At 46.6% G+C, this 19,713-nt stretch overlaps 3 protein-coding genes, 32 non-coding genes and 19 pseudogenes across 35 annotated transcripts in view; 1 reads left to right on the top strand and 53 right to left on the bottom strand.

The window, feature by feature from the left end:
• LOC140291438 (uncharacterized) overlaps positions 1-19,713 on the bottom strand; it is an 873,052-nt gene that overhangs the window by 380,795 nt on the left and 472,544 nt on the right. The window lies entirely within an intron of this gene.
• LOC140291873 (NLR family CARD domain-containing protein 3-like) overlaps positions 1-19,713 on the top strand; it is a 323,587-nt gene that overhangs the window by 207,769 nt on the left and 96,105 nt on the right. The gene's annotated exons all lie outside the window — the stretch shown is intronic.
• The window catches only part of LOC140295056 (uncharacterized), a 136,883-nt gene that overhangs the window by 81,597 nt on the left and 35,573 nt on the right, over positions 1-19,713 (bottom strand). The window lies entirely within an intron of this gene.
• LOC140292106 (5S ribosomal RNA) lies at positions 191-309 on the bottom strand. The gene has a single exon (XR_011912516.1). It is a non-coding gene; the product is annotated as a 5S ribosomal RNA (ribosomal RNA).
• LOC140300715 (5S ribosomal RNA) lies at positions 572-690 on the bottom strand. Its single transcript, XR_011914859.1, has one exon. It is a non-coding gene; the product is annotated as a 5S ribosomal RNA (ribosomal RNA).
• On the bottom strand, positions 960-1,078 carry LOC140300255 (5S ribosomal RNA; annotated as a pseudogene).
• Positions 1,348-1,466, bottom strand: LOC140270464 (5S ribosomal RNA). The gene has a single exon (XR_011907712.1). It is a non-coding gene; the product is annotated as a 5S ribosomal RNA (ribosomal RNA).
• Positions 1,736-1,854, bottom strand: LOC140291937 (5S ribosomal RNA; annotated as a pseudogene).
• LOC140297869 (5S ribosomal RNA) lies at positions 2,124-2,242 on the bottom strand. Its single transcript, XR_011913567.1, has one exon. It is a non-coding gene; the product is annotated as a 5S ribosomal RNA (ribosomal RNA).
• On the bottom strand, positions 2,512-2,630 carry LOC140308686 (5S ribosomal RNA). Its single transcript, XR_011916347.1, has one exon. It is a non-coding gene; the product is annotated as a 5S ribosomal RNA (ribosomal RNA).
• LOC140297785 (5S ribosomal RNA) lies at positions 2,900-3,018 on the bottom strand. Its single transcript, XR_011913489.1, has one exon. It is a non-coding gene; the product is annotated as a 5S ribosomal RNA (ribosomal RNA).
• LOC140270529 (5S ribosomal RNA) lies at positions 3,288-3,406 on the bottom strand. The gene has a single exon (XR_011907715.1). It is a non-coding gene; the product is annotated as a 5S ribosomal RNA (ribosomal RNA).
• LOC140302865 (5S ribosomal RNA) lies at positions 3,676-3,794 on the bottom strand (annotated as a pseudogene).
• LOC140298599 (5S ribosomal RNA) lies at positions 4,064-4,182 on the bottom strand. The gene has a single exon (XR_011914231.1). It is a non-coding gene; the product is annotated as a 5S ribosomal RNA (ribosomal RNA).
• LOC140300641 (5S ribosomal RNA) lies at positions 4,452-4,570 on the bottom strand. Its single transcript, XR_011914851.1, has one exon. It is a non-coding gene; the product is annotated as a 5S ribosomal RNA (ribosomal RNA).
• Positions 4,837-4,955, bottom strand: LOC140298381 (5S ribosomal RNA). The gene has a single exon (XR_011914034.1). It is a non-coding gene; the product is annotated as a 5S ribosomal RNA (ribosomal RNA).
• On the bottom strand, positions 5,225-5,343 carry LOC140297365 (5S ribosomal RNA). Its single transcript, XR_011913106.1, has one exon. It is a non-coding gene; the product is annotated as a 5S ribosomal RNA (ribosomal RNA).
• LOC140302331 (5S ribosomal RNA) lies at positions 5,613-5,731 on the bottom strand. The gene has a single exon (XR_011914957.1). It is a non-coding gene; the product is annotated as a 5S ribosomal RNA (ribosomal RNA).
• Positions 6,001-6,119, bottom strand: LOC140291951 (5S ribosomal RNA). The gene has a single exon (XR_011912501.1). It is a non-coding gene; the product is annotated as a 5S ribosomal RNA (ribosomal RNA).
• LOC140297419 (5S ribosomal RNA) lies at positions 6,389-6,507 on the bottom strand. The gene has a single exon (XR_011913155.1). It is a non-coding gene; the product is annotated as a 5S ribosomal RNA (ribosomal RNA).
• On the bottom strand, positions 6,777-6,895 carry LOC140297373 (5S ribosomal RNA; annotated as a pseudogene).
• LOC140295690 (5S ribosomal RNA) lies at positions 7,165-7,283 on the bottom strand. Its single transcript, XR_011912893.1, has one exon. It is a non-coding gene; the product is annotated as a 5S ribosomal RNA (ribosomal RNA).
• LOC140297458 (5S ribosomal RNA) lies at positions 7,550-7,668 on the bottom strand. The gene has a single exon (XR_011913191.1). It is a non-coding gene; the product is annotated as a 5S ribosomal RNA (ribosomal RNA).
• On the bottom strand, positions 7,938-8,056 carry LOC140295996 (5S ribosomal RNA). The gene has a single exon (XR_011912921.1). It is a non-coding gene; the product is annotated as a 5S ribosomal RNA (ribosomal RNA).
• Positions 8,325-8,443, bottom strand: LOC140299206 (5S ribosomal RNA; annotated as a pseudogene).
• LOC140299490 (5S ribosomal RNA) lies at positions 8,710-8,828 on the bottom strand (annotated as a pseudogene).
• LOC140309801 (5S ribosomal RNA) lies at positions 9,098-9,216 on the bottom strand (annotated as a pseudogene).
• On the bottom strand, positions 9,486-9,604 carry LOC140291938 (5S ribosomal RNA; annotated as a pseudogene).
• On the bottom strand, positions 9,874-9,992 carry LOC140309806 (5S ribosomal RNA; annotated as a pseudogene).
• LOC140290015 (5S ribosomal RNA) lies at positions 10,262-10,380 on the bottom strand. The gene has a single exon (XR_011912312.1). It is a non-coding gene; the product is annotated as a 5S ribosomal RNA (ribosomal RNA).
• LOC140296630 (5S ribosomal RNA) lies at positions 10,650-10,768 on the bottom strand (annotated as a pseudogene).
• Positions 11,038-11,156, bottom strand: LOC140298094 (5S ribosomal RNA). Its single transcript, XR_011913772.1, has one exon. It is a non-coding gene; the product is annotated as a 5S ribosomal RNA (ribosomal RNA).
• On the bottom strand, positions 11,426-11,534 carry LOC140294278 (5S ribosomal RNA; annotated as a pseudogene).
• LOC140299296 (5S ribosomal RNA) lies at positions 11,804-11,922 on the bottom strand (annotated as a pseudogene).
• On the bottom strand, positions 12,192-12,310 carry LOC140288103 (5S ribosomal RNA; annotated as a pseudogene).
• On the bottom strand, positions 12,580-12,698 carry LOC140299286 (5S ribosomal RNA; annotated as a pseudogene).
• On the bottom strand, positions 12,968-13,086 carry LOC140294791 (5S ribosomal RNA). The gene has a single exon (XR_011912808.1). It is a non-coding gene; the product is annotated as a 5S ribosomal RNA (ribosomal RNA).
• Positions 13,356-13,474, bottom strand: LOC140298994 (5S ribosomal RNA). The gene has a single exon (XR_011914585.1). It is a non-coding gene; the product is annotated as a 5S ribosomal RNA (ribosomal RNA).
• LOC140298075 (5S ribosomal RNA) lies at positions 13,744-13,862 on the bottom strand. Its single transcript, XR_011913754.1, has one exon. It is a non-coding gene; the product is annotated as a 5S ribosomal RNA (ribosomal RNA).
• On the bottom strand, positions 14,132-14,250 carry LOC140295239 (5S ribosomal RNA). The gene has a single exon (XR_011912851.1). It is a non-coding gene; the product is annotated as a 5S ribosomal RNA (ribosomal RNA).
• LOC140300121 (5S ribosomal RNA) lies at positions 14,520-14,638 on the bottom strand (annotated as a pseudogene).
• Positions 14,908-15,026, bottom strand: LOC140311978 (5S ribosomal RNA). The gene has a single exon (XR_011916940.1). It is a non-coding gene; the product is annotated as a 5S ribosomal RNA (ribosomal RNA).
• Positions 15,289-15,407, bottom strand: LOC140298884 (5S ribosomal RNA). The gene has a single exon (XR_011914483.1). It is a non-coding gene; the product is annotated as a 5S ribosomal RNA (ribosomal RNA).
• On the bottom strand, positions 15,677-15,795 carry LOC140286066 (5S ribosomal RNA). The gene has a single exon (XR_011910971.1). It is a non-coding gene; the product is annotated as a 5S ribosomal RNA (ribosomal RNA).
• LOC140296597 (5S ribosomal RNA) lies at positions 16,065-16,183 on the bottom strand (annotated as a pseudogene).
• LOC140297958 (5S ribosomal RNA) lies at positions 16,453-16,571 on the bottom strand. The gene has a single exon (XR_011913648.1). It is a non-coding gene; the product is annotated as a 5S ribosomal RNA (ribosomal RNA).
• Positions 16,841-16,959, bottom strand: LOC140299213 (5S ribosomal RNA; annotated as a pseudogene).
• Positions 17,229-17,347, bottom strand: LOC140298349 (5S ribosomal RNA). The gene has a single exon (XR_011914005.1). It is a non-coding gene; the product is annotated as a 5S ribosomal RNA (ribosomal RNA).
• LOC140298896 (5S ribosomal RNA) lies at positions 17,617-17,735 on the bottom strand. The gene has a single exon (XR_011914494.1). It is a non-coding gene; the product is annotated as a 5S ribosomal RNA (ribosomal RNA).
• LOC140287292 (5S ribosomal RNA) lies at positions 18,005-18,123 on the bottom strand. Its single transcript, XR_011911532.1, has one exon. It is a non-coding gene; the product is annotated as a 5S ribosomal RNA (ribosomal RNA).
• LOC140296598 (5S ribosomal RNA) lies at positions 18,393-18,511 on the bottom strand (annotated as a pseudogene).
• Positions 18,781-18,899, bottom strand: LOC140297959 (5S ribosomal RNA). The gene has a single exon (XR_011913649.1). It is a non-coding gene; the product is annotated as a 5S ribosomal RNA (ribosomal RNA).
• On the bottom strand, positions 19,169-19,287 carry LOC140299214 (5S ribosomal RNA; annotated as a pseudogene).
• Positions 19,557-19,675, bottom strand: LOC140298350 (5S ribosomal RNA). The gene has a single exon (XR_011914006.1). It is a non-coding gene; the product is annotated as a 5S ribosomal RNA (ribosomal RNA).

The following is a 19,713-nucleotide window of genomic DNA, read 5'->3' on the forward strand; positions in this document are numbered from 1 at the left end:
AAGGCTGATATGTAGTGGGCATATCTTCATCCCTGATGTGATTATTACCTGCAGTTGAAACTGAGACTCTCAGATCACTTCGTGTCTGCCAACAAAGCAGCAGCAGCTGAAGATGACCAACTTCCTCATGTGTCACAGGGTGATCAGACGTTGCAACAAAAGACATGCAGGTGGTAGAGAGAAGAGAAAAAGCTTACAGCACCTGGTATTCCCAAGCGGTCTCCCATCCAAGTACTAACCAGGCCCAACCCTGCTTGGCTTCTGAGATCAGACGAGGTCGGGCATGTTCAGGGTGGTGTGGCCGTAAGCAACAGTGTCTGTGACAAATGTGCATTATATCGGTACTGGAATCATACAGTTCCTCTATGTAATCAGATAATTGCCGAGAAAGGCTAACTTGTAGTGGGCACATCTTCTTCCCTGACATGATTATTATCTGCAGTTGAAACTTAGAATCTCAGATCACTTCGTGTCTGCCAACAAAGCAGCAGCAGCTGAAGATGACCAACTTCCTCATGTGTCACAGGGTGATCAGACGTTGCAACAAAAGACATGTAGGTGGTAGAGAAAAAGCTTACAGCACCTGGTATTCCCAAGTAGTCTCCTATCCAAGTACTAACCAGGCCCAACCCTGCTTGGCTTCCGAGATCAGACGAGGTCGGGCATGTTCAGGGTGGTGTGGCCGTAAGCAACAATGTCTGTGACAAATGTGCATTATATAGATACTGGAATCATACGGTTACACTATGTAACCAGATAATTGCCGAGAAAGGCTGATATGTAGTGGGCACATGTTCATCCCTGATGTGATTATTACCTGCAGTTGAAACTGAGACTCTCAGATCACTTCGTGTCTGCCAACAAAGCAGCAGCAGCTGAAGATGACCAACTTCCTCATGTGTCACAGGGTGATCAGACGTTGCAACCAAAGACATGCAGGTGGTAGAGAGAAGAGAAAAAGCTTACAGCACCTGGTATTCCAAAGTAGTCTCCCATCCAAGTACTAACCAGGCCCAACCCTGCTTGGCTTGCGAGATCAGACGAGGTCGGGCATATTCAGGGTGGTGTGGCCGTAAGCAACAATATCTGTGAACAATGTGCCTTATATAGGTACTGGAATCATACGGTTACTCTATGTAACCAGATAATTGCAGAGAAAGGCTGATATGTAGTGGGCACATCTTCTTCCTTGATGTGATTATTACCTGCAGTTGAAACTGAGACTCTCCGATCACTTCGTGTCTGCCAACAATCCAGCAGCTGCTGAAGATGACCAACTTCCTCATGTGTCACAGGGTGATCAGACGTTGCAACAAAAGACATGCATGTGGTAGAGAGAAGAGAAAAAGCTTACAGCACCTGGTATTCCCAAGCAGTCTCCCATCCAAGTACTAACCAGGCCCAACCCTGCTTGGCTTCCGAGATCAGACGAGGTCGGGCATGTTCAGGGTGGTGTGGCCGTAAGCAACAATGTCTGTGACAAATGTGCATTATATAGGTACTGGAATCATACAGTTCCTCTATGTAATCAGATAATTGCCGAGAAAGGCTAACTTGTAGTGGGCACATCTTCTTCCCTGACGTGATTATTATCTGCAGTTGAAACTTAGAATCTCAGATCACTTCGTGTCTGCCAACAAAGCAGCAGCAGCTGAAGATGACCAACTTCCTCATGTGTCAAAGGGTGATCAGACGTTGCAACAAAAGACATGTAGGTGGTAGAGAGAAGAGAAAAAGCTTACAACAGCTGGTATTCCCAAGAAGTCTCCCATCCAAGTAATAACCAGGCCCAACCCTGCTTGGCTTCCGAGATCAGACGAGGTTGGGCATGTTCAGGGTGGTGTGGCCGTAAGCAACAATATCTGTGAACAATGTGCATTATATAGGTACTGGAATCATACGGTTCCTCTATGTAACCTGATAATTGCCGAGAAAAGCTAACTTGTAGTGGGCACATCTTCTTCCCTGACGTGATTATTACCTGCAGTTGAAAGTGAGACTCTCAGATCACTTCGTGTCTGCCAACAAAGCAGCAGCAGCTGAAAATGACGAACTTCCTCATGTGTCACAGGGTGATCAGACGTTGCAACAAAAGACATGCAGGTGGTAGAGAGAAGACTAAAAGCTTACAGCACCTGGTATTCCCAAGCTGTCTCCGATCCAAGTACTAACCAGGCCCAACCCTGCTTGGCTTCCGAGATCAGACGAGGTCGGGCATATTCAGGGTGGTGTGGCCGTAAGCAACAATATCTGTGAACAATGTGCATTATATAGGTACTGGAATCATACGGTTCCTCTATGTAACCAGATAATTGCCGAGAAAGGCTGATATTTAGTGGGCACATCTTCATCCCTGATGTGATTATTATCTGTAGTTGAAACTGAGACTCTCAGATCACTTCGTGTCTGCCAACAAAGCAGCAGCAGCTGAAAATGACCAACTTCCTCATGTGTCACAGGGTGATCAGACGTTGCAACAAAAGACATGCAGGTGGGAGAGAGAAGAGAAAAAGCTTACAGCACCTGGTATTCCCAAGTAGTCTCCCATCCAAGTACTAACCAGGCCCAACCCTGCTTGGCTTCCGAGATCAGACGAGGTCGGGCATGTTCAGGGTGGTGTGGCCGTAAGCAACAATATCTGTGAACAATGTGCATTATATAGGTACTGGAATCATACGGTTACTCTATGTAACCAGATAATTGCCGAGAAAGGCTGATGCGTATTGGGCATATCTTCATCCCTGATGTGATTATTACCTGCAGTTGAAACTGAGACTCTCAGATCACTTCGTGTCTGCCAACAAAGCAGCAGCAGCTGAAGATGACCAACGTCCTCATGTGTCACAGGGTGATCAGACGTTGCAATAAAAGACATGCAGGTGGTAGAGAGAAGAGAAAAAGCTTACAGCACCTGGTATTCCCAAGCAGTCTCCCATCCAAGTACTAACCAGGCCCAAACCTGCTTGGCTTCCGAGATCAGAAGAGGTCGGGTATTTTCAGGGTGGTGTGGCCGTAAGCAACAATGTCTTTGACAAATGTGCATTATATAGGTACTGGAATCATACAGTTCCTCTATGTAACCAGATAATTGCCGAGAAAGGCTGATGCGTATTGGGCACATCTTCATCCCTGATGTGATTATTATCTGTAGTTGAAACTGAGACTCTCAGATCACTTTGTGTCTGCCAACAATGCAGCAGCAGCTGAAGATGACCAACTTCCTCATGTGTCACAGGGTGATCAGACGTTGCAACAAAAGACATGCAGGTGGTAGAGAGAAGAGAAACAGCTTACAGCACCTGGTATTCCCAAGCAGTCTCCCATCCAAGTACTAACCAGGCCCAACCCTGCTTGGCTTCCGAGATCAGACGAGGTCGGGCATGTTCAGGGTGGTGTGGCCGTAAGCGACAATATCTGTGACAAATGTGCATTATATAGGTACTGGAATCATACGGTTCCTCTATGTAACCAGATAATTGCCAAGAAAGGCTGATATGTAGTGGGCACATTTTCTTCCCTGTCGTGATTATTCTCTCCAGCGGAAACTGAGACTCTCAGATCACTTCGTGTCTGCCAACAAAGCAGCAGCAGCTGAAGATGACCAACTTCCTCACGTGTCACAGGGTGATCAGACGTTGCAACAAAAGACATGCAGGTGGTAGAGAGAAGACTAAAAGCTTACAGCACCTGGTATTCCCAAGCTGTCGCCCATCCAAGTACTAACCAGGCCCAACCCTGCTCGGCTTCCGAGATCAGACGAGGTCGGGCATATTCAGGGTGGTGTGGCTGTAAGCAACAATGTCTGTCACAAATGTGCATTATATAGGTACTGGAATCATACGGTTACTCTATGTAACCAGATAATTGCCGAGAAAGGCTGATATGTAGTGGGCACATCTTCTTCCCTGCCGTGATTATTTTCTCCAGCGGAAACTGAGACTCTCAGATCACTTTGTGTCTGCCAACAAAGCAGCAGCAGCTGAAGATGACCAACTTCCTCATGTGTCAAAGGGTGATCAGACGTTGCAACAAAAGACATGCAGGTGCTAGAGAGAAGAGAAAAAGCTTACAGCACCTGGTATTCCTAAGTAGTCTCCCATCCAAGTACTAACCAGGCCCAACCCTGCTTGGCTTCCGAGATCAGACGAGGTCGGGCATATTCAGGGTGGTGTGGCTGTAAGTAACAATGCTTGTGACAAATGTGCATTATATAGGTACTGGAATCATACGGTTACTCTATGTAACCAGATAATTGCCGAGAAAGGCTAACTTGTAGTGGGCACATCTTCATCCCTGATGTGATTATTATCTGTAGTTGAAACTGAGACTCTCAGATCACTTCGTGTCTGCCAACAATGCAGCAGCAGCTGAAGATGACCAACTTCCTCATGTGTCACAGGGTGATCAGACGTTGCAACAAAAGACATGCAGGTGGTAGAGAGAAGAGAAAAAGCTTACAGCACCTGGTATTCCCAAGCGGTCTCCCATCCAAGTACTAACCAGGCCCAACCCTGCTTGGCTTCCGAGATCAGACGAGGTCGGGCATGTTCAGGGTGGTGTGGCCATAAGCGACAATGTCTGTGACAAATGTGCATTATATAGGTACTGGAATCATACAGTTCCTCTATGTAACCAGATAATTGCCGAGAAAGGCTAACTTGTATCGGGCACATCTTCTTCCCTGATGTGATTATTACCTGCAGTTGAAACTGAGACTCTCAGATCACTTCGTGTCTGCCAACAAAGCAGCAGCTGAAGATGACCAACTTCCTCATGTGTCACAGGGTGATCAGACGTTGCAACAAAAGACATGCAGGTTGGAGAGAGAAGAGAATAAGCTTACAGCACCTGGTATTCCCATGTAGTCTCCCATCCAAGTACTAACCAGGCCCAACCCTGCTTGGCTTCCGAGATCAGACGAGGTCGGGCATGTTCAGGGTGGTGTGGCCGTAGACGACAATGTCTGTGACAAATGTGCATTATATAGGTACTGGAATCATACAGTTCCTCTATGTAACCAGATAATTGCAGAGAAAGGCTGATATGTAGTGGGCACCTCTTCATCCCTGATGTGATTATTACCTGCAGTTGAAACTGAGACTCTCAGATCACTTCGTGTCTGCCAACAAAGCAGCAGCAGCTGAAGATGACCAACTTCCTCATGTGTCAGAGGGTGATCAGACGTTGCAACAAAAGACATGCATGTGGTAGAGAGAAGAGAAAAAGCTTACAGCACCTGGTATTCCCAAGCGGTCTCCCATCCAAGTACTAACCAGGCCCAACCTTGCTTGGCTTCCGAGATCAGACGAGGTCGGGCAAATTCAGGGTGGTGTGGCTGTAAGCAACAATGTCTGTCACAAATGTGCATTATATAGGTACTGGTATCATACGGTTATTCTATGTAACCAGATAATTGCCGAGAAAGAATGATATGTAGTGGGCACATCTTAATCCCTGATGTGATTATTACCTGCAGTTGAAACTGAGACTCTCAGATCACTTCGTGTCTGCCAACAAAGCAGCAGCAGCTGAAGATGACCAACTTCCTCATGTGTCACAGGGTGATCAGACGTTGCAACAAAAGACATGTAGGTGGTAGAGAGAAGAGAAAAAGCTTACAGCACCTGGTATTCCCAAGTAGTCTCCCACCCAAGTACTAACCAGGCCCAACCCTGCTTGGCTTCCGAGATCAGATGAGGTCGGGCATGTTCAGGGTGGTTTGGCCGTAAGCGACAATGTCTGTCACAAATGTGCATTATATAGGTACTGGAATCATAGAGTTCCTCTATGTAACCAGATAATTGCCAAGAAAGGCTGATATGTAGTGGGCATATCTTCATCCTTGATGTGATTACTACCTGTAGTTGAAACTGAGACTCTCAGATCACTTCGTGTCTGCCAACAAAGCAGCAGCAGCTGAAGATGACCAACTTCCTCATGTGTCACAGGGTGATCAGACATTGCAACAAAAGACATGCATGTGGTAGAGAGAAGAGAAAAAGCTTACAGCACCTGGTATTCCCAAGCAGTCTCCCATCCAAGTACTAACCAGGCCCAACCCTGCTTGGCTTCCGAGATCAGACGAGGTCAGGCATTTTCAGGGTGGTGTGGCCGTAAGCAACAATATCTGTGAACAATGTGCATTATATAGGTACTGGAATCATACGGTTACACTATGTAACCAGATAATTGCAGAGAAAGGCTGATATGTAGTGGGCACATCTTCATCCCTGATGTGATTATTACCTGCAGTTGAAACTGAGACTCTCAGATCACTTCGTGTCTGCCAACAAAGCAGCAGCAGCTGAAGATGACCAACTTCCTCATGTGTCACAGGGTGATCAGACGTTGCAACAAAAGACATGCAGGTGGTAGAGAGAAGAGAAAAAGCTTACAGCACCTGGTATTCCCAAGCGGTCTCCCATCCAAGTACTAACCAGGCCCAACCTTGCTTGGCTTCCGAGATCAGACGAGGTCGGGAAAATTCAGGGTGGTGTGGCTGTAAGCAACAACGTCTGTCACAAATGTGCATTATATAGGTACTGGAATCATACGGTTACTCTATGTAACCAGATAATTGCCGAGAAAGGCTGATATGTAGTGGGCACATCTTCATCCCTGATGTGATTATTACCTGCAGTTGAAACTGAGACTCTCAGATCACTTCGTGTCTGCCAACAAAGCAGCAGCAGCTGAAGATGACCAACTTCCTCATGTGTCACAGGGTGATCAGACGTTGCAACAAAAGACATGCAGGTGGTAGAGAGAAGAGAAAAAGCTTACAGCACGTGGTATTCCCAAGCAGTCTCCCATCCAAGTACTAACCAGGCCCAGCCCTGCTTGGCTTCCGAGATCAGACGAGGTCGGGCAAATTCAGGGTGGTGTGGCTGTAAGCAACAATGTCTGTGACAAATGTGCATTATATCGGTACTGGAATCATACAGTTCCTCTATGTAATCAGATAATTGCCGAGAAAGGCTAACTTGTAGTGGGCACATCTTCTTCCCTGACGTGATTATTATCTGCAGTTGAAACTTAGAATCTCAGATCACTTCGTGTCTGCCAACAAAGCAGCAGCAGCTGAAGATGACCAACTTCCTCATGTGTCACAGGGTGATCAGACGTTGCAAAAAAAGACATGCACGTGGTAGAGAGAAGAGAAAAAGCTTACAGCACCTGGTATTCCCAAGCGGTCTCCCATCCAAGTACTAACCAGGCCCAACCCTGCTTGGCTTCCGAGATCAGACGAGGTTGGGCATGTTCAGGGTGGTGTGGCCGTAAGCAACAATATCTGTGAACAATGTGCATTATATAGGTACTGGAATCATACGGTTCCTCTATGTAACCAGATAATTGCAGAGAAAGGCTGATATGTAGTGGGCACATCTTCTTCCCTGACGTGATTATTATCTGCAGTTGAAACTTAGAATCTCAGATCACTTTGTGTCTGCCAACAAAGCAGCAGCTGAAGATGACCAACTTCCTCATGTGTCACAGGGTGATCAGACGTTGCAACAAAAGACATGCAGGTGGTAGAGAGAAGAGAAAAAGCTTACAGCACCTGGTATTCCCAAGTAGTCTCCAACCCAAGTACTAACCAGGCCCAACCCTGCTTGGCTTCCGAGATCAGACGAGGTCGGGCATGTTCAGGGTGGTTTGGCCGTAAGCGACAATGTCTGTCACAAATGTGCATTATATAGGTACTGGAATCATAGAGTTCCTCTATGTAACCAGATAATTGCCAAGAAAGGCTGATATGTAGTGGGCATATCTTCATCCTTGATGTGATTACTACCTGTAGTTGAAACTGAGACTCTCAGATCACTTCGTGTCTGCCAACAAAGCAGCAGCAGCTGAAGATGACCAACTTCCTCATGTGTCACAGGGTGATCAGACGTTGCAACAAAAGACATGCACGTGGTAGAGAGAAGAGAAAAAGCTTACAGCACCTGGTATTCCCAAGCGGTCTCCCATCCAAGTACTAACCAGGCCCAACCCTGCTTGGCTTCGGAGATCAGACGAGGTCGGGCATGTTCAGGGTGGTGTGGCCGTAAGCAACAATGTCTGTGACAAATGTGCATTATATCGGTACTGGAATCATACGGTTCCTCTATGTAACCAGATAATTGCCGAGTAGGCTAACTTGTAGTGGGCACATCTTCTTCCCTGACGTGATTATTATCTGCAGTTGAAACTTAGAATCTCAGATCACTTCGTGTCTGCCAAAAAAGCAGCAGCAGCTGAAGATGACCAACTTCCTCATGTGTCACAGGGTGATCAGACGTTGCAACAAAAGACATGCAGGTGGTAGAGAGAGGAGAAAAAGCTTACAGCACCTGGTATTCCCAAGTAGTCTCCCATCCAAGTACTAACCAGGCCCAACCCTGCTTGGCTTCCAAGATCAGACAAGGTTGGGCATGTTCAGGGTGGTGTGGCCGTAAGCAACAATATCTGTGAACAATGTGCATTATATAGGTACTGGAATCATACGGTTCCTCTATGTAACCAGATAATTGCAGAGAAAGGCTGATATGTAGTGGGCACATCTTCTTCCCTGACGTGATTATTATCTGCAGTTGAAACTTAGAATCTCAGATCACTTCGTGTCTGCCAACAAAGCAGCAGCTGAAGATGACCAACTTCCTCATGTGTCACAGGGTGATCAGACGTTGCAACAAAAGACATGCAGGTGCTAGAGAGAAGAGAAAAAGCTTACAGCACCTGGTATTCCCAAGCGGTCTCCCATCCAAGTACTAACTAGGCCCAACCCTGCTTGGTTTCCAAGATCAGACGAGGTCTGGTATATTCAGGGTGGTTTGGCCGTAAGCAACAATGTCTGTAACAAATGTGCATTATATAGGTACTGGAATCATACAGTTCCTCTATGTAACCAGATAATTGCCGAGAAAGGCTGATGCGTATTGGGCACATCTTCTTCCCTGTCGTGATTATTCTCTCCAGCGGAAACTGAGACTCTCAGATCACTTCGTGTCTGCCAACAAAGCAGCAGCAGCTGAAGATGACCAACTTCCTCATGTGTCACACGGTGATCAGACGTTGCAACAAAAGACATGTAGATGGTAGAGAGAAGAAAAAAAGCTTACAGCACCTGGTATTCCCAAGTAGTCTCCCATCCAAGTACTAACCAGGACCAACCCTGCTTGGCTTCCGAGATCAGACGAGGTAGGGCATGTTCAGGGTGGTGTGGCCGTAAGCAACAATGTCTGTGACAAATGTGCATTATATAGGTACTGGAATCATACGGTTACACTATGTAACCAGATAATTGCCAAGAAAGGCTGATATGTAGTGGGCACATCTTCATCCCTGATGTGATTATTACCTGCAGTTGAAAGTGAGACTCTCAGATCACTTCGTGTCTGCCAACAAAGCAGCAGCAGCTGAAGATGACCAACTTCCTCATGTGTCACAGGGTGATCAGACGTTGCAACAAAAGACATGTAGGTGGTAGAGAGAAGAGAAAAAGCTTACAACAGCTGGTATTCCCAAGAAGTCTCCCATCCAAGTAATAACCAGGCCCAACCCTGCTTGGCTTCCGAGATCAGACGAGGTTGGGCATGTTCAGGGTGGTGTGGCCGTAAGCAACAATATCTGTGAACAATGTGCATTATATAGGTACTGGAATCATACGGTTCCTCTATGTAACCAGATAATTGCCGAGAAAGGCTGATATGTAGTGGGCATATCTTCATCCCTGATGTGATTATTACCTGCAGTTGAAACTGAGACTCTCAGATCACATCGTGTCTGCCAACAAAGCAGCAGCAGCTGAAGATGACCAACTTCCTCATGTGTCACAGGGTGATCAGACGTTGCAACAAAAGACATGTAGATGGTAGAGAGAAGAAAAAAAGCTTACAGCACCTGGTATTCCCAAGTAGTCTCCCATCCAAGTACTAACCAGGACCAACCCTGCTTGGCTTCCGAGATCAGACGAGGTAGGGCATGTTCAGGGTGGTGTGGCCGTAAGCAACAATGTCTGTGACAAATGTGCATTATATAGGTACTGGAATCATACGGTTACACTATGTAACCAGATAATTGCCAAGAAAGGCTGATATGTAGTGGGCACATCTTCATCCCTGATGTGATTATTACCTGCAGTTGAAACTGAGACTCTCAGATCACTTCGTGTCTGCCAACAAAGCAGCAGCAGCTGAAGATGACCAACTTCCTCATGTGTCACAGGGTGATCAGACGTTGCAACAAAAGACATGCATGTGGTAGAGAGAAGAGAAAAACCTTACAGCACCTGGTATTCCCAAGGGGTCTCCCATCCAAGTACTAACCAGGCCCAACCCTGCTTGGCTTCCGAGATCAGACGAGGTCGGGCATGTTCAGGGTGGTGTGGCCGTAAGCAACAATGTCTGTGACAAATGTGCATTATATCGGTACTGGAATCATACAGTTCCTCTATGTAATCAGATAATTGCCGAGAAAGGCTAACTTGTAGTGGGCACATCTTCTTCCCTGACGTGATTATTATCTGCAGTTGAAATTTAGAATCTCAGATCACTTCGTGTCTGCCAACAAAGCAGCAGCAGCTGAAGATGACCAACTTCCTCATGTGTCACAGGGTGATCAGACGTTGCAACAAAAGACATGTAGGTGGTAGAGAGAAGAGAAAAAGCTTACAACAGCTGGTATTCCCAAGAAGTCTCCCATCCAAGTAATAACCAGGCCCAACCCTGCTTGGCTTCCGAGATCAGACAAGGTTGGGCATGTTCAGGGTGGTGTGGCCGAAAGCAACAATGTCTGTGACAAATGTGCATTATATAGATACTGGAATCATACGGTTACACTATGTAACCAGATAATTGCCGAGAAAGGCTGATATGTAGTGGGCACATCTTCATCCCTGATGTGATTATTACCTGCAGTTGAAACTGAGACTCTCAGATCACTTCGTGTCTGCCAACAAAGCAGCAGCAGCTGAAGATGACCAACTTCCTCATGTGTCACAGGGTGATCAGACGTTGCAACAAAAGACATGCAGGTGGTAGAGAGAAGAGAAAAACCTTACAGCACCTGGTATTCCCAAGCGGTCTCCCATCCAAGTACTAACCAGGCCCAACCCTGCTTGGCTTTCGAGATCAGACGAGGTCGGGCATGTTCAGGGTGGTGTGGCCGTAAGCAACAATGTCTGTGACAAATGTGCATTATATCGGTACTGGAATCATACAGTTCCTCTATGTAATCAGATAATTGCCGAGAAAGGCTAACTTGTAGTGGGCACATCTTCTTCCCTGACGTGATTATTATCTGCAGTTGAAACTTAGAATCTCAGATCACTTCGTGTCTGCCAACAAAGCAGCAGCAGCTGAAGATGACCAACTTCCTCATGTGTCACAGGGTCATCAAACGTTGCAACAAAAGACATGCAGGTGCTAGAGAGAAGAGAAAAAGCTTACAGCACCTGGTATTCCCAAGTAGTCTCTCATCCAAGTATTAACCAGGCCCAACCCTGCTTGGCTTCCGAGATCGGGCATATTCAGGGTGGTGTGGCCGTAAGCAACAATATCTGTGAACAATGTGCATTATATAGGTACTGGAATCATAGGGTTCCTCTATGTAACCAGATAATTGCCGAGAAAGGCTAACTTGTAGTGGGCACATCTTCTTCCCTGACGTGATTATTATCTGCAGTTGAAACTTAGAATCTCAGATCACTTCGTGTCTGCCAACAAAGCAGCAGCAGCTGAAGATGACCAACTTCCTCATGTGTCACAGGGTGATCAGACGTTGCAACAAAAGACATGCAGGTGGTAGAGAGAAGAGAAAAAGCTTACAGCACCTGGTATTCCCAAGCGGTCTCCCATCCAAGTAATAACCAGGCCCAACACTGCTTGGCTTCCGAGGTCAGACGAGGTCGGGCACATTCAGGGTGGTGTGGCCGTAAGCAACAATGTCTGTAACAAATGTGCATTATATAGGTACTGGAATCATACAGTTCCTCTATGTAACCAGATAATTGCCGAGAAAGGCTGATGCGTATTGGGCACATCTTCATCCCTGTCGTGATTATTCTCTCCAGCGGAAACTGAGACTCTCAGATCACTTCGTGTCTGCCAACAAAGCAGCAGCAGCTGAAGATGACCAACTTCCTCATGTGTCACAGGGTGATCAGACGTTGCAACAAAAGACATGCAGGTGGTAGAGAGAAGAGAAAAAGCTTACAGCACCTGGTATTCCAAAGCAGTCTCCCATCCAAGTACTAACCAGGCCCAACTCTGCTTGGCTTCCGAGATCAGACGAGGTTGGGCATGTTCAGGGTAGTGTGGCCGTAAGCATCAACATCTGTGACAAATGTGCATTATATCGGTACTGGAATAATACAGTTCCTCTATGTAACCAGATAATTGCCGAGAAAGGCTAACTTGTAGTGGGCACATCTTCATCCCTGATGTGATTATTATCTGTAGTTGAAACTGAGACTCTCAGATCACTTTGTGTCTGCCAACAATCCAGCAGCAGCTGAAGATGACCAACATCCTCATGTGTCACAGGGTGATCAGACGTTGCAACAAAAGACATGCAGGTGGTAGAGAGAAGAGAAAAACCTTACAGCACCTGGTATTCCCAAGCGGTCTCCCATCCAAGTACTAACCAGGCCCAACCCTGCTTGGCTTCCAAGATCAGACGAGGTGGGGTATATTCAGGGTGGTGTGGCCGTAAGCAACAATGTCTGTAACAAATGTGCGTTATATAGGTACTGGAATCATACAGTTCCTCTATGTAACCAGATAATTGCCGAGAAAGGCTGATATGTAATGGGGACATCTTCTTCCCTGTCGTGATTATTCTCTCCAGCGGAAACTGAGACTCTCAGATCCCTTCGTGTCTGCCAACAAAGCAGCAGCAGCTGAAGATGACCAACTTCCTCATGTGTCACAGGGTGATCAGACGTTGCAACAAAAGACATGCAGGTGGTAGAGAGAAGAGAAAAAGCTTACAGCACCTGGTATTCCCAAGCAGTCTCCCATCCAAGTACTAACCAGGCCCAACCATGCTTGGCTTCCGAGACCAGACGAGGTCGGGTATGTTCAGGATGGTTTGGCCGTAAGCAACAATATCTGTGAACAATGTGCATTATATAGGTACTGGAATCATACGGTTCCTCTATGTAACCAGATAATTGCCAAGAACGGCTGATATGTAGTTGGCATATCTTCATCCTTGATGTGATTACTACCTGTAGTTGAAACTGAGACTCTCAGATCACTTCGTGTCTGCCAACAAAGCAGCAGCAGCTGAAGATGACCAACTTCCTCATGTGTCACAGGGTGATCAGACGTTGCAACAAAAGACATGCAGGTGGTAGAGAGAAGAGAAAAAGCTTACAGCACCTGGTATTCCCAAGTAGTCTCCCATCCAAGTACTAACCAGGCCCAACCCTGCTTGGCTTCCGAGATCAGACGAGGTCGGGTATTTTCAGGGTGGTGTGGCTGTAAGCAACAATGTCTGTGACAAATGTGCATTATATAGGTACTGGAATCATACAGTTCCTCGATGTAACCAGATAATTGCAGAGAAATGCTGATGCGTATTGGGCACATCTTCTTCCCTGTCGTGATTATTCTCTCCAGTGGAAACTGAGACTCTCAGATCACTTCGTGTCTGCCAACAAAGCAGCAGCAGCTGAAGATGACCAACTTCCTCATGTGTCACAGGGTGATCAGACGTTGCAACAAAAGACATGCAGGTGCTAGAGAGAAGAGAAAAAGCTTACAGCACCTGGTATTCCCAAATAGTCTCCCATCCAAGTACTAACCAGACCCAACCCTGCTTGGCTTCCGAGATCAGACGAGGTCGGGCATATTCAGGGTGGTGTGGCCGTAAGCAACAATATCTGTGAACAATATGCATTATATAGGTACTGGAATCATACGGTTACACTATGTAACCAGATAATTGCCGAGAAAGGCTGATATGTAGTGGGCACATCTTCATCCCTGATGTGATTATTACCTGTAGTTGAAACTGAGACTCTCAGATCACTTCGTGTCTGCCAACAAAGCAGCTGCAGCTGAAGATGACCAACTTCCTCATATGTCACAGGGTGATCAGACGTTGCAACAAAAGACATGCAGGTGGTAGAGAGAAGAGAAATAGCTTACAGCACCTGGTATTCCCAAGCGGTCTCCCATCCAAGTACTAACCAGGCCCAACCCTGCTTGGCTTCCAAGATCAGACGAGGTGGGGTATATTCAGGGTGGTGTGGCCGTAAGCAACAATGTCTGTAACAAATGTGCATTATATAGGTACTGGAATCATACAGTTCCTCTATGTAACCAGATAATTGCCGAGAAAGGCTGATATGTAATGGGCACATCTTCTTCCCTGTCGTGATTATTCTCTCCAGCGGAAACTGAGACTCTCAGATCCCTTCGTGTCTGCCAACAAAGCAGCAGCAGCTGAAGATGACCAACTTCCTCATGTGTCACAGGGTGATCAGACGTTGCAACAAAAGACATGCAGGTGGTAGAGAGAAGAGAAAAAGCTTACAGCACCTGGTATTCCAAAGCAGTCTCCCATCCAAGTACTAACCAGGCCCAACCATGCTTGGCTTCCGAGATCAGACGAGGTCGGGTATGTTCAGGATGGTTTGGCCGTAAGCAACAATATCTGTGAACAATGTGCATTATATAGGTACTGGAATCATACGGTTCCTCTATGTAACCAGATAATTGCCAAGAACGGCTGATATGTAGTGGGCATATCTTCATCCTTGATGTGATTACTACCTGTAGTTGAAACTGAGACTCTCAGATCACTTTGTGTCTGCCAACAAAGCAGCAGCAGCTGAAGATGACCAACTTCCTCATGTGTCACAGGGTGATCAGACGTTGCAACAAAAGACATGCAGGTGGTAGAGAGAAGAGAAAAAGCTTACAGCACCTGGTATTCCCAAGCAGTCTCCCATCCAAGTACTAACCAGGCCCAACCCTGCTTGGCTTCCGAGATCAGACGAGGTCGGGCATATTCAGGGTGGTGTGGCCGTAAGCAACAATATTGGTGAACAATGTGCATTATATAGGTACTGGAATCATACAATTCTTCTGTGTAACTAGATAATTGCCGAGAAAGGCTGATATGTAGTGGGCACATCTTCATCCCTGATGTGATTATTATCTGCAGTTGAAACTGAGACTCTCAGATCACTTCGTGTCTGCCAACAAAGCAGCAGCAGCTGAAGATGACCAACTTCCTCATGTGTCACAGGGTGATCAGACGTTGCAACAAAAGACATGTAGGTGGTAGAGAAAAAGCTTACAGCACCTGGTATTCCCAAGCAGTCTCCCATCCAAGTACTAACCAGGCCCAACCCTGCTTGGCTTCCGAGATCAGACGAGGTCGGGTATTTTCAGGGTGGTGTGGCCGTAAGCAACAATGTCTTTGACAAATGTGCATTATATAGGTACTGGAATCATACGGTTCCTCTATGTAACCAGATAATTGCCAAGAACGGCTGATATGTAGTGGGCATATCTTCATCCTTGATGTGATTACTACCTGTAGTTGAAACTGAGACTCTCAGATCACTTCGTGTCTGCCAACAAAGCAGCAGCAGCTGAAGATGACCAACTTCCTCATGTGTCACAGGGTGATCAGACGTTGCAACAAAAGACATGCAGGTGGTAGAGAGAAGAGAAAAAGCTTACAGCACCTGGTATTCCCAAGCGGTCTCCCATCCAAGTACTAACCAGGCCCAACCCTGCTTGGCTTCCGAGATCAGACGAGGTCGGGTATTTTCAGGGTGGTGTGGCCGTAAGCAACAATGGCTTTGACAAATGTGCATTATATAGGTACTGGAATCATACAGTTCCTCTATGTAACCAGATAATTGCAGAGAAAGGCTGATGCGTATTGGGCACATCTTCTTCCCTGTCGTGATTATTCTCTCCAGCGGAAACTGAGACTCTCAGATCACTTCGTGTCTGCCAACAAAGCAGCAGCAGCTGAAGATGACCAACTTCCTCATGTGTCACAGGGTGATCAGACGTTGCAACAAAAGACATGCAGGTGGTAGAGAGAAGAGAAAAAGCTTACAGCACCTCGTATTCTCAAGCAGTCTCCCATCCAAGTGCTAACCAGGGCTAAACCTGCTTGGCTTCCGAGATCAGACGAGGTCGGGCATATTCAGGGTGGTGTGGCCGTAAGCAACAATATTGGTGAACAATGTGCATTATATAGGTACTGGAATCATACAGTTCCTCTACGTAACCAGATAATTTCAGAGAAAGGCTGATGCGTAGTGGGCACATCTTCTTCCCTGATGTGATTATTACCTGCAGTTGAAACTGAGACTCTCAGATCACTTTGTGTCTGCCAACAAAGCAGCAGCAGCTGAAGATGACCAACGTCCTCATGTGTCACAGGGTGATCAGACGTTGCAACAAAAGACATGCAAGTGGTAGAGAGAAGAGAAAAAGCTTACAGCACCTGGTATTCCCAAGCAGTCTCCCATCCAAGTACTAACCAGGCCCAACCTTGCTTGGCTTCCGAGATCAGACGAGGTCGGGCATGTTCAGGGTGGTGTGGCCGTAAGCAACAATGTCTGTCACAAATGTGCATTATATAGGTACTGGAATCATACGGTTACTCTATGTAACCAGATAATTGCCGAGAAAGGCTGATGCGTATTGGGCACATCTTCTTCCCTGTCGTGATTATTCTCTCCAGCGGAAACTGAGACTCTCAGATCACTTCGTGTCTGCCAACAAAGCAGCAGCAGCTGAAGATGACCAACTTCCTCATGTGTCACAGGGTGATCAGACGTTGCAACAAAAGACATGCAGGTGGGAGAGAGAAGAGAAAAAGCTTACAGCACCTGGTATTCCCAAGCAGTCTCCCATCCAAGTACTAACCAGGCCCAACCCTGCTTGGCTTCCGAGATCAGACAAGGTCGGGCATGTTCAGGGTGGTGTGGCTATAAGCAACAATATCTGTGACAAATGTGCATTATATAGGTACTGGAATCATACAGTTCCTCTATGTAACCAGATAATTGCCGAGAAATGCTAACTTGTAGTGGGCACATCTTCATCCCTGATGTGATTATTATCTGTAGTTGAAACTGAGACTCTCAGATCACTTCGTGTCTGCCAACAAAGCAGTAGCTGCTGAAGATGACCAACTTCCTCATGTGTCACAGGGTGATCAGACGTTGCAACAAAAGACATGCAGGTGGTAGAGAGAAGAGAAAAAGCTTACAGCACCTGGTATTCCCAAGCGGTCTCCCATCCAAGTACTAACCAGGCCCAACGCTGCTTGGCTTCCGAGATCAGACGAGGTCGGGCATATTCAGGGTGGTGTGGCTGTAAGTAACAATGCTTGTGACAAATGTGCATTATATAGGTACTGGAATCATACGGTTACTCTATGTAACCAGATAATTGCCGAGAAAGGCTGATGCGTATTGGGCACATCTTCATCCCTGATGTGATTATTACCTGCAGTTGAAACTGAGACTCTCAGATCACTTCGTGTCTGCCAACAAAGCAGCAGCAGCTGAAGATGACCAACGTCCTCATGTGTCACAGGGTGATCAGACGTTGCAACAAAAGACATGCAGGTGGTAGAGAGAAGAGAAAAAGCTTACAGCACCTGGTATTCCCAAGCAGTCTCCCATCCAAGTACTAACCAGGCCCAACCCTGCTTGGCTTCCGAGATCAGACGAGGTCGGGTATTTTCAGGGTGGTGTGGCCGTAAGCAACAATGTCTTTGACAAATGTGCATTATATAGGTACTGGAATCATACGGTTCCTCTATGTAACCAGATAATTGCCAAGAACGGCTGATATGTAGTGGGCATATCTTCATCCTTGATGTGATTACTACCTGTAGTTGAAACTGAGACTCTCAGATCACTTCGTGTCTGCCAACAAAGCAGCAGCAGCTGAAGATGACCAACTTCCTCATGTGTCACAGGGTGATCAGACGTTGCAACAAAAGACATGCAGGTGGTAGAGAGAAGAGAAAAAGCTTACAGCACCTGGTATTCCCAAGCGGTCTCCCATCCAAGTACTAACCAGGCCCAACCCTGCTTGGCTTCCGAGATCAGACGAGGTCGGGTATTTTCAGGGTGGTGTGGCCGTAAGCAACAATGGCTTTGACAAATGTGCATTATATAGGTACTGGAATCATACAGTTCCTCTATGTAACCAGATAATTGCAGAGAAAGGCTGATGCGTATTGGGCACATCTTCTTCCCTGTCGTGATTATTCTCTCCAGCGGAAACTGAGACTCTCAGATCACTTCGTGTCTGCCAACAAAGCAGCAGCAGCTGAAGATGACCAACTTCCTCATGTGTCACAGGGTGATCAGACGTTGCAACAAAAGACATGCAGGTGGTAGAGAGAAGAGAAAAAGCTTACAGCACCTCGTATTCTCAAGCAGTCTCCCATCCAAGTGCTAACCAGGGCTAAACCTGCTTGGCTTCCGAGATCAGACGAGGTCGGGCATATTCAGGGTGGTGTGGCCGTAAGCAACAATATTGGTGAACAATGTGCATTATATAGGTACTGGAATCATACAGTTCCTCTACGTAACCAGATAATTTCAGAGAAAGGCTGATGCGTAGTGGGCACATCTTCTTCCCTGATGTGATTATTACCTGCAGTTGAAACTGAGACTCTCAGATCACTTTGTGTCTGCCAACAAAGCAGCAGCAGCTGAAGATGACCAACGTCCTCATGTGTCACAGGGTGATCAGACGTTGCAACAAAAGACATGCAAGTGGTAGAGAGAAGAGAAAAAGCTTACAGCACCTGGTATTCCCAAGCAGTCTCCCATCCAAGTACTAACCAGGCCCAACCTTGCTTGGCTTCCGAGATCAGACGAGGTCGGGCATGTTCAGGGTGGTGTGGCCGTAAGCAACAATGTCTGTCACAAATGTGCATTATATAGGTACTGGAATCATACGGTTACTCTATGTAACCAGATAATTGCCGAGAAAGGCTGATGCGTATTGGGCACATCTTCTTCCCTGTCGTGATTATTCTCTCCAGCGGAAACTGAGACTCTCAGATCACTTCGTGTCTGCCAACAAAGCAGCAGCAGCTGAAGATGACCAACTTCCTCATGTGTCACAGGGTGATCAGACGTTGCAACAAAAGACATGCAGGTGGGAGAGAGAAGAGAAAAAGCTTACAGCACCTGGTATTCCCAAGCAGTCTCCCATCCAAGTACTAACCAGGCCCAACCCTGCTTGGCTTCCGAGATCAGACAAGGTCGGGCATGTTCAGGGTGGTGTGGCTATAAGCAACAATATCTGTGACAAATGTGCATTATATAGGTACTGGAATCATACAGTTCCTCTATGTAACCAGATAATTGCCGAGAAATGCTAACTTGTAGTGGGCACATCTTCATCCCTGATGTGATTATTATCTGTAGTTGAAACTGAGACTCTCAGATCACTTCGTGTCTGCCAACAAAGCAGTAGCTGCTGAAGATGACCAACTTCCTCATGTGTCACAGGGTGATCAGACGTTGCAACAAAAGACATGCAGGTGGTAGAGAGAAGAGAAAAAGCTTACAGCACCTGGTATTCCCAAGCGGTCTCCCATCCAAGTACTAACCAGGCCCAACGCTGCTTGGCTTCCGAGATCAGACGAGGTCGGGCATATTCAGGGTGGTGTGGCTGTAAGTAACAATGCTTGTGACAAATGTGCATTATATAGGTACTG

The sequence above is a fragment of the Leuresthes tenuis genome, unplaced genomic scaffold (genome assembly GCF_036924035.1).
Source record: "Leuresthes tenuis unplaced genomic scaffold, fLeuTen1.0.hap1 SCAF_1, whole genome shotgun sequence".
Taxonomy (NCBI): Eukaryota; Metazoa; Chordata; class Actinopteri; order Atheriniformes; family Atherinopsidae; genus Leuresthes; species Leuresthes tenuis.